Source organism: Dipodomys ordii, unplaced genomic scaffold (assembly GCF_000151885.1).
Source record: "Dipodomys ordii isolate 6190 unplaced genomic scaffold, Dord_2.0 Scaffold21, whole genome shotgun sequence".
Taxonomy (NCBI): Eukaryota; Metazoa; Chordata; class Mammalia; order Rodentia; family Heteromyidae; genus Dipodomys; species Dipodomys ordii.
Genome location: NW_012267237.1, coordinates 531,881 through 541,768, shown reverse-complemented (window position 1 = coordinate 541,768; position 9,888 = coordinate 531,881). Strand labels below are relative to the sequence as shown.

At 47.1% G+C, this 9,888-nt stretch overlaps 1 protein-coding gene across 1 annotated transcript in view; it reads left to right on the top strand.

The window, feature by feature from the left end:
• The window catches only part of Zdhhc11 (zinc finger, DHHC-type containing 11), a 54,481-nt gene that overhangs the window by 41,185 nt on the left and 3,408 nt on the right, over positions 1-9,888 (top strand). The window lies entirely within an intron of this gene.

Below are 9,888 nucleotides of genomic sequence, written 5' to 3'. Positions count from 1 at the left end.
ATGTACTCTGTGAGGTGTGTGTACAGTGAGTATGTACTCTGTGAGGTGTGTGTACAGTGAGTATGTACTCTGTGAGGTGTGTATAATGTGCATGTACTCTGCGAGGTGTGTGTACAGTGAGCATGTACCATGTTGAGGTATGTGTAGTCTGCATGTACTATGTGAGGTATGTGTGTGTGTAGTGAGCATGTACTATGTGAGGTATGTGTGTGTAGTGAGCATGTACTATGTGAGGTGCATGTAATGTGCATGTACTCTGTGAGATATGTGTGTAGTGTGCATGTGCTATGTGAGGTGTGTGTGGTGAGCATGTACTGTGTGAGGTGTGTGTATGGTGAGCATGTACTATGTGTGGTATATGTATGGTGTGTGTGTACTGTGTGAGGTGTATGTATGGTGAGCATGTACTATGTGAGGTGTGTGTAGTGAGCATGTACTGTGTGAGGTATGTGTGTGGTGAGCATGTACTATGTGAGGTGTGTGTAGTGAGCATGTACTATGTGAGGTGTGTGTATAGTGTGCATGTACTCTGTGAGGTGTGTGTAGTGTTCATCTACTGTGTGAGGTGTGTATAGTGAGTATGTACTATGTGAGGTATGTGTAGTGTGCATGTACTATGTGAGGTGTGTGTGGTGTGCATGTACTATGTGAGGTATGTTGGTGGTGTGTATGTACTATGTAAGGTATGTTTGTGGTGAGCTTATACTGTGTGAGGTGTGTAGTATGCATGTATTCTCTGAGGTGTGTGTGTGTGCATGTGGTGTGCATGTATTGTGTGAGGCTTGTATATGTTGTGTGCATGTGCTGTGTGAGGTATGTGTGTGTACCAAGCAGGTTTGTGCTGCCATTTCCGGGGGCTACAGATAACCTAACTTTCTCTGTAGGGGTTGTCATCACCGCAGGCCAGCAGAGCTTCGGAGGGAGAACTCCCCGGGATTGAAACCCACCCACAATAACCCAAGGCTGAGGCTCTCCTGGGTTCTTCCCCTGGACAGTTGATGCTGACACATTTGATGGAAACTACTGTGCTCCAGAGGTAAAATGCCAGACTCAGCCCTAACAGTGTCACTGAGTGACCCTGAGGGTCCTCACTGCCTGCTGCCTGGGCTCCTGCCATCTCTCCGATGCCCCGTCATCTCTCAGAAGCATCTCAGTTTCCATGACAAGTCACTCAGCCACCCCACCTTAGCCTGCTATACCTCCTGTTCTGGAGCCTTAAAGCAACAGCTCATATCATCTGGAGTCCCAGCTGTGTCCCTATAGGCTCCAGAAACCACCAGAGAAGGGCACTTGAATTCAGCCATTGACACCTCAAAGTAGAAGCACACCTGAGAAGTATGGGTCCAGACCCACCTAGAAGCCCGCCCGAGGACTGTGGCTGCAGACTCACTTCCTCAGAGTGGAGAGCTTGGTGTAGAACTGCCAGCCCCAGAGCCGGCCCATCATCATGGTGTGCACAAGTTGCTTCTGTGGGTTTTCCTGGGGTCCTGGGGAAGGAACCCTTCATCGTGGGGAAGAGAAGGGTTCAAGGTTGAGCAACCTGAGCACTGCCTGCAGAGAAGGCAGGGAAAAGGAAGTCCATGTCTACAGAGGTCCGGGCTCCCTCCATGGACCCCTGGCGCCACTCCTGTTGAACCAACCATCAATAAGGTGGGAGCATGGGCCCAGCCAGGGCTGGGCTGATAGATGTGGCAGCTCTTAGCGGCCATCCACCCTGTCCCCAACAGGATTTCACCTGTTTCTCACATGGCCTCCACATGCCTCAGTGGAGTGTGAGCTTCACAGTCATCAAGGAAGAGAGCTTCATCTAGAAAGAGAACTATCCCAATTGGTTCACCTTGGTTCACCTTGGAGCCATTCTGGCTATGCATGCAATATGACTCCGCCACTAGAGACCCAACGATGAAGGCTGATCCTGTCACAGTGTGCACCCGTGGCTGGCTGGAGTCTGGCACAGCTCTCCCAGCCACCTCCTACCACTGGGGACACCCAGTGTGAGGTCCCCGTGCCCTCCACGAACAGAGCTACAGCCAGACCAGATCCTAGGGCACCCACACTGCATTGTGCCCTGGGCACGGGTCTAGCTGTGCAAACTCTGCAATGGTAAGTCCTTACTCTTAAGGTACTCATTCTGCAGTGTCTGCCAGGCTCTGTCCACAGACAGCTTCTCCAGAGGCGCTTCCAGACTGTGGAGAGCATGACAAAGGACAGACAAATGTATGAAGCTGATTGTGGCCCACCTAGTTTGAAACTTGCATTCAGGTGGCAGGCCCAGATCTGCTGCATGACTTGAGTCAGACAGGCCAGGGCCTCGTGTTAGCTGGTCTGGTATGCAGGTCTGTCTGCATGGCTGCCAGTCTTCCCTGTGCTTGCCCTTCATTGTCAAGTTTATCTTGGTAAAGTTATCTGAGACATGATTAATTTTCATTTGGTGATTACAGTTATAGAATGAGACTTGCTGTACTTAACCAGTGTGGGTGGATTTAAGACTCCATTGCCTCAAATTTTGACCCCACTTCATCTTGATTCAAAAACATGAAGACCAAACATGGACAGTCAACATCTCAGTCCAAGTACAGTGATATAATGGAATAGAGGCTCTTAAACCTTCTATACTGAATTCTAAATCTTTCCAAGTTGGAATATACTTTCAGACTTGAGAGAGAGTTTCTTTTCCAGGTAATTGACACAGATCACTATTACAGGCTAAATGAAACATACACAATCTGGATTGCCTATAACAAGTAAGAAACTGAATTGCTAATTTGAAATTCTGATCCAATGAAAATTCTGTCCTGATGACTTCTTCACTTGTGAGATGTTTTTAGGTAATGCTATTTTTATACAGCCTCTTTCAGGAAGTGGGGAAGGAAGAAAAGCAGCCTAACTCATTCTGTTTTAACTAGAGACCTAGGCCCACAGTGTGATTGCAAAAAATAAGTGCTGTATGTCAATGTCAAGTAGTGATGTAAAACCCAAATGTAGCTGGGCACTGGTGGCTCACGCCTTTAATACTAGCTACTCAGGAGGCTGAGATCTGAGGATCACAGTTCAAAGCCAGCCCAGGCAGGAAAGTCCGTAATACTCTTATCTCCAATAAATCACTCAGAAAACTGGAAGTGGTTCTATGGCTCAAGTGGTAGAGCGCTAGCCTTGAGCTGAGGAGCTGAGGACAGCTCCCAGGCCAGAGTTCAAGCCCCATGACCTACAAAAAAACAAAAACAAAAAAAATGTATAGAACTCTCACAAGGGGAGGATTGTGAATGTAGCAAAGGGATATGGAAGTCACAACTCAGCTCACCTTGGTGAAAATCAAGGGTGAGAAACATGACTCCATGTAGGCAGGAGAAACTTTTGTTGGAAATCTTACCCCAGCAACCACTACAAATCTCTCCTGCTTCAAACTCTTCTCTCTAGCTGAACACTGGTGGCTCACACCTTAATTAGAACTTCTTGGAAGGCTCAGACCTGAGGGTCATGGTTTGAATCCATGGGCAGACAAATCCATAGGCTTATCTCCAATCAGCCAGCAAAAAGTGAGAGGTGCTGCTATGGTTCAAGTAGCAGAGCAATGGATTTGGCCAATAGAGCTAAGGGACTGTGCCCCTGAGCTCCAGCTCCAGTGCCAGCCGCTTTTTTCTGTGGCACACGCCTAGCCTGCATTTCTCTGCCTCCTCCTTGGATGAGCCCTGTCACTTAACCACAGACTCAGCAGCATCTATCACTTCAAAGATCCCATGCGCTCCCCCCAAGTGTGTCATATCCTCTGGGACATTGTGTGTGAGGTGCAGCCATGCAAGAAATCAAACCAATGGCCTACAGATGAGAACATAATGTCTTTCCTTTCCCCACTCTTCAGGCAACATGATTTTTAGAAATCTGCAAACACATTGATAGAAACAATAAGGTAGCAAGGTTGTGGTATATAATGTTACGATATAAAACTCAACTATATTTTCATATACTGACAAGAGTTTTCAAGTAGCATCTCAAAAACTATTCAAAACATCAACTATTGTGAACTTAACAAAATTGGTACAAAATTTGTGCATTGGGATCCAAAACCATGTTGAAGAATTCAACATAATCTATATTATTGTTAAGTGAGGCATTGTTGATGGATTAGAATATAAAATATTAAGATTGCAAGTTTTTCCCCCATTGTGTCTGTATGTCCCTGTTGAATATCTTCAGACTTTTTCTTTCAAAGAAGACACTGTTGCTAAAATAGAAGTGGAAATTCAGAAAATCTAGAGCAGCCATTTTGAAAATAGAGTACCTGCAATAAGGTGGACATAATGACCAATGAACAGAGTAGAAACTACAGAAATATTCCACATACTCCTGCTCAATCATAGAAAACAGATTTGTATGGCAGTTCAGTGGAGAGAAGGAAGACTTTTCAGTAACACGTTATGGTAATTGGATATTCATATGTCAAACAAAAATGCCTCAGCCCCTAGGTCACACCATACACAAAAACTATCTGAAAATCAATCATAGGCCCAAACTTATAGGGTAAAACTTTAGCACTAATAGAAAAATCACACAACATCTTCTTTATCTTTTGTAAAGTAAGGTTATCTTTGATAGAAAACGGCACTATTAAAGAAGGAACTGATAAACTGCATTTCATCAAAAAATTAATTTGCTATTCAAAAATCAGTTCTTACTTGGGAAACAATACAGAATGAATTCCAAAATTTTTTCAAGTCATGAACGTGCACATGCTGCATAAATGGTTCTATTTATTTCCTGCTATGCCACTTTATTGAAGCTATCGAACAGATGAATTATTTTTCTAAATAACATAAGATAAATATACAGCCATTTTCTGGCAGATAAAATAATTTACTATGCTTACAAACTCAGGTCGTCAGGGATTTACCTATGGGGAGAGCAGCTATACTAACCCCTGTACAACCAATGTGGTCCCTCTCTTCCTGAATGGAATTGTTTGCTCTCTGCCAATGCATCTTGGAAATATAAACCTCTCTTATTTTACAGGGGCTCACAACTGAGTTTTCTTCATCTCAGAAGAGACGTTGAATTTGGACTTTGAACAATGCTGGGTGCGGGGAACTCTAGGAGGTAGACTTCACGCATTGTTCATTACAAGGTGGCCTTCACCGCTGGTGACCAGGGCTAGGAGGCTGCGGTTTAAGGATACGTGTTTACATATCAAGGTGTCAAGGAGGGACTTGTGATGGTTAATTTTGTTAACTTGATTGAATTAGAAAAGACTAGATTAATAAAGCATATCTCTGGAGGTGCCTGTGCTGTCATTTCCGATGACCGGGTAACCATGGCCTGACCTGGTAAGTGGATCTGCCCCTTGGTGGAAGCATTAGGTGGTAGAAGGTAGGAAATGGGGCCTCTGTCACTGCAGGTGTGTCCCTGGAGTATCACACCTTGTCCCCTTCCTACATTCTTTCTCCGCTTCTTATCTGCAGTGATGAACTGCCACATACAGGCAGGCAGCCACAGATGAGTCCTCTGAATCTGTGACCCCAAATCTGTCCTCCTTTTGAGTAGTTTTGTCAGGTATTTTATCACAGCAATTCATCCACTACAAAACAAATCCAGCCAGAAGTGCTCACAGTCACAAAGGCTAGAAACGCACATGGGTAAAGGCATGACATGCCCAGACATACATTTCAGGGTCAACTCTGAACAAAGCTGAAACCAGGCCACCATCAAAAGCAGATATTTGTCTCAGAATGTAGTATACTTGCGTTTGAACTCAGGGCTACCACATTACTTGAACCACATCTCCAGCCTGGCTTTTTTGGTGCTATTTTGATACTTAGATATTCAAAATATCTAAGTGAACTTTTCTGTCTAGACTGGCCTTGAACCATGATTCTCCAGATCTCAGCCTTCTGAATAGCTAGTATTATGTGTGTGTAAATCCTCAAGGTGCAACAAGCAGAAAAACACTATTAGCTTTTTGTTGGTCACAGAGTTGTGTCCCTCAGGTAAACCAGCAGGCACTGCTGGGCAGGCTGCTGGCTGGCACACTCATTCTGCCTCCCACTGCAGGCCAGGACTTCCTCAACCCTGGATCAGCTTCAGAACCGTTCACTGTGGCCTGTGGGGTGATGCTCATCTCTGGCACACTGCAGTGGGAAGCCATTACCAGATAAGCTATTGGGAGTATTCTGATGTGTATCCACCACCAATGGCACCAATGTTTGCAAATTAACCAGAGAGAATGAAAACAGGAATGGGGGTAGGAGCACACAATGAGGATGCTAATCCTGACAGTGTTTCATTCAGCAGTGCTCGTTCTGTCTGCATTGCCTATCCATGAGCATCCTGGATCCTTTCCCTATGACCACTGTGCCTGGAGTCTTAACACTGGGGCAAGTTCTCAAGCTGGGTAACTCCCAATGGGTAGCTGCCCATTCCCGCAGGAAGCAGGAGCCACGACCGTGCCCGCGCAGCACCTTGTACGTGAGGAAGAGCGCCCCTGCCAACTCAAACCCCTCTTTTGCTGATATGCGTGTTTCCTTCAGGCCAGGTGTCTCCCTCCACGTGCTCCCCTCTGAGCGCCTCAGCCCGTCAGAGAGGCTCACCAGCAGGGCGCCTCAAAGACGGGTGAAAGTCAAGCCTAGTTTCTTGGCATCCCTCTAAAAGCCTGTGGTAGTTGGAATTTCTTGTGGATGAATTAGACATTCACAGATGTACTCCATTTAGGCTGCTGTGAAAAACGTCATTTCTCAGTTCCGGAGGCTGGGGAGTCTGAAACCAAGGTGCTGGCAGGTGCGTTTTCTAGGGCCCCACCTCCGACTCAGCTGATGGCTGTGTGACCTCCCTTGGAGGTCGGCAGAGGGGGAGGCCAGCTCCCATGTGCATTCATAGAAAGTACTAGTCCCCTCACCGGGGCTCCCTCCATGCCTCACACCAGCCAGCCTATTCCACCACCACCACCCCAGCGGCTCAGATTTCATGGCTCAAGCAGTAAAGGGCACAGATGTTAGTCTATCACAATAGGTACCCATGTGTGTGGTTCACAGTCTTCAGGTAGGTCTGGCGTAGATGGAGGAGGACACATGGCAGGATCTGTCCATGGGATGGAAACTAGAGTTGGAGGATGGTGTTAGCACGGCTAACACCAGCCTTAGTGAGGTGGGCCAAGGCTGTGTCCACACCACGATGCACAGGCACGGGGAAGGATGGGGGCCGTGGTTTGGTGAGTGAGAGGTGGTGAAATCAGCTGGTGGGTTTCATGGGTGTTCTCTGTCCTTGAAGCAATTCTTCCACCTACTACTTATATTTGAAGACTTTTTTAACTTAAAAAATTATCTTTAGGTAGTTGTACCAAGGAGTTCCAAGTCAACATGTCAACTTAGGAGTTCAACATATTGACCACCATTATCCCTTCCCTCTTCTCCCTCATCTCCCAACTCCATGTCTTCCCTCAAGTTACCTGGTTCCATTTCCTCATGTGTGTATTCAATGTTAGGACTGCATTTTCCCAACCTCCTCCTCCTCCACACCTCTGCTTCCTGGTGTTCACTGGATTGAACTGGAGTCAGTGCGAAGACTTTGTGGTGAATGTTGGTGAGTACCTGTGCAAAAAGATGGGATTAAAGATGGATGTGTCTATGGTGTGAGCCACTGACACGCAGGTTATGTGTCTGATGAGAGCTGCCCAGGGAAGACCCATTCCAGACACGTGCAGAGAAGGAAGGAGCAGCCAGTGCAAGTGGAGAGCAGAGGTGAGGCCAGACTCAGGGAGCACAGGTCAGCAGCAGATGGGGGATTGCTTCTCCTGGGCATGGGGGTCTCACTGACCTGGGCTTCAGCCTGGCTTGGGATGTTACTGGTTACTCTCAAATCTCTCCTCACCAGGAAGTAAGGGCCATTGTCACGCACTAGGGAACTCAGTGCCTGGGGACCAGAGGCCACACACTACTGCTTTGAACATTATTGTACCTGTATATTTACTTATATTGTTGATGTCTTTTTAAGCATTCATAAACATCATTGCTTCAGTCTACAGAATTTCCATAGCATTTCTTTTAGAGAGGGTCTGCTGGCAATGAACTTCCTGGGCTTTTATGTAAAAGGTCTTAATTTCTTTATTACTGAAGGATAGACTAATCTCAGTTTTCTGTTTCTAAATATATCAACTCCCCACTCTGGTCTCTGTAGTTTTTAATAAGAAATCAGCTGCTAGCCAATTAAGGTTTCCTTGTTTGTGATTTGTCCTTTTCTCTTGCTGCTTTTCAAATGCAGGCAAGGCCGGGGGTCAGAGCGCCGAGAAGCCCCTGAGCACGAGAGAGTCCAGCTGACCCCACCAGCCTGGCCCCCTCTCACCTCTGGCTCTAGGAAATAATGGGCTGTACTTTCCAATTCTGGACAGCCAACAGGGCCACGATGCGTGTTCCTGCAGTGTAGGATCCTGAATTCACAGCATGTCAGTGAATGCTGCGCACACAGGTTTTGAAACTTGTGTGGTGGTTTTGGTTGTTTTTGTTGTTGTTGTTGAGCTAGTCTTGAAATGGTGCTCAGGCTAGCCTTGACGTAAGCTTAGAGTACAGGTATCATGATTTTATGCCACTGTACCAGCTGAAAACAATGGTTGGTTTGCTTTTATTTTTGCCTGAGAACTTGAAGTTTTATTGTTGTTATTATCTTTAAGCAAATGTACAAAGGGGTTTCGATTTAACATATCAGATGTGAGTACAGGGCATCTTGGTCATTGTCACCCTTTCATAAGTGGGAACTGTTTAATAGATCATATCATACAGGGGACAAAAAGGAATAAAAAATTTGTACTCTAAGGCTGGGAAGGTGGCTCAAGTGGTAGAACACTAGACTTGAGCTGAAGAGCTCAGGGACAGCGTCCAGGCCCAAAGTTCAAGGCCCATGACCTACAAAAAACAAAAACAAAAAAAAAAAACCAAAATGTTTGTACTCTATAATGGGCTGTCTCCTTCCTGGAAGCACACCTGGCATCTTCCTGCAATAAGTACCACACAGATACTGTTTTTGTTTATGTTTGTTTATTATTGTTTGGCCAGTCCTTGGGGCTTGAACTCAGGGCCTGGACTCTGTCCTTGAGCTTCTTTTGCTCAAGGCTGGCACTCTACCACTTGAGCCACAGCACTACTTCTGCCTTTATCTGTGTATGGGGTACTGAGGAATTGAACCCAGGGCTTCATGCATGCTAGGCAAGCGCTCTACCACTGAGCCACCTTCCCAGCCCTGTTTTTATTTTTTGATGGAACAGCACCTCTTGCAAATATGTTAATAGAAACATAATAATGAGCCATGTTTTCTCAGCACCTCATTTGCACTGTTAATAGGTTCCAGGTAATGGCAGTGCTTGGAGCTCTGGGACATAAAACATCTTTTCTCCATCCCCGCCCCTCCCAAGCAAGGACTAGGCAGAGAGGAATCTCTGGCCACTCCCAGAATGGAAAGGTCCAGAGTCTCTGAGAGAAAGATGGGGGTCAGGACCGCCACCCCGGGGGCAAGTTGTCCCCACACCCCGAACTTCAGAAGCACCCCTCACACACGGGCCGTGTGGCCCCTGCCCTGGCTAGTGTACTGAGGGGGGTGTCCCTGCTGAGCACGGCCGCTGAGCCTGGGAGGGCTGGTGGCCTGTAACGCCGGGAAGGCAGAGGCCCTCAGCATTCACCCGCCTGGCGGGCAGCAGCCCTGACCCAGAGCCGCTCGGAGACATCGGCAGGGGCCCAGCTCCCAACCCTGGGACCCATGGGTGGAAACGGGAGATGGTGTCCTATGCTGGAGGCAGTGTCCCTAAAGGAGGTGATGTCCCCAAAGGAGGCATTGACCCCGCGGGAGGAGGTGTCCCCACCGCGGTCCGCGTTCCCATCGGCCCGTGCGGGCCGCGTCCTCACCGCACGGAGTCCT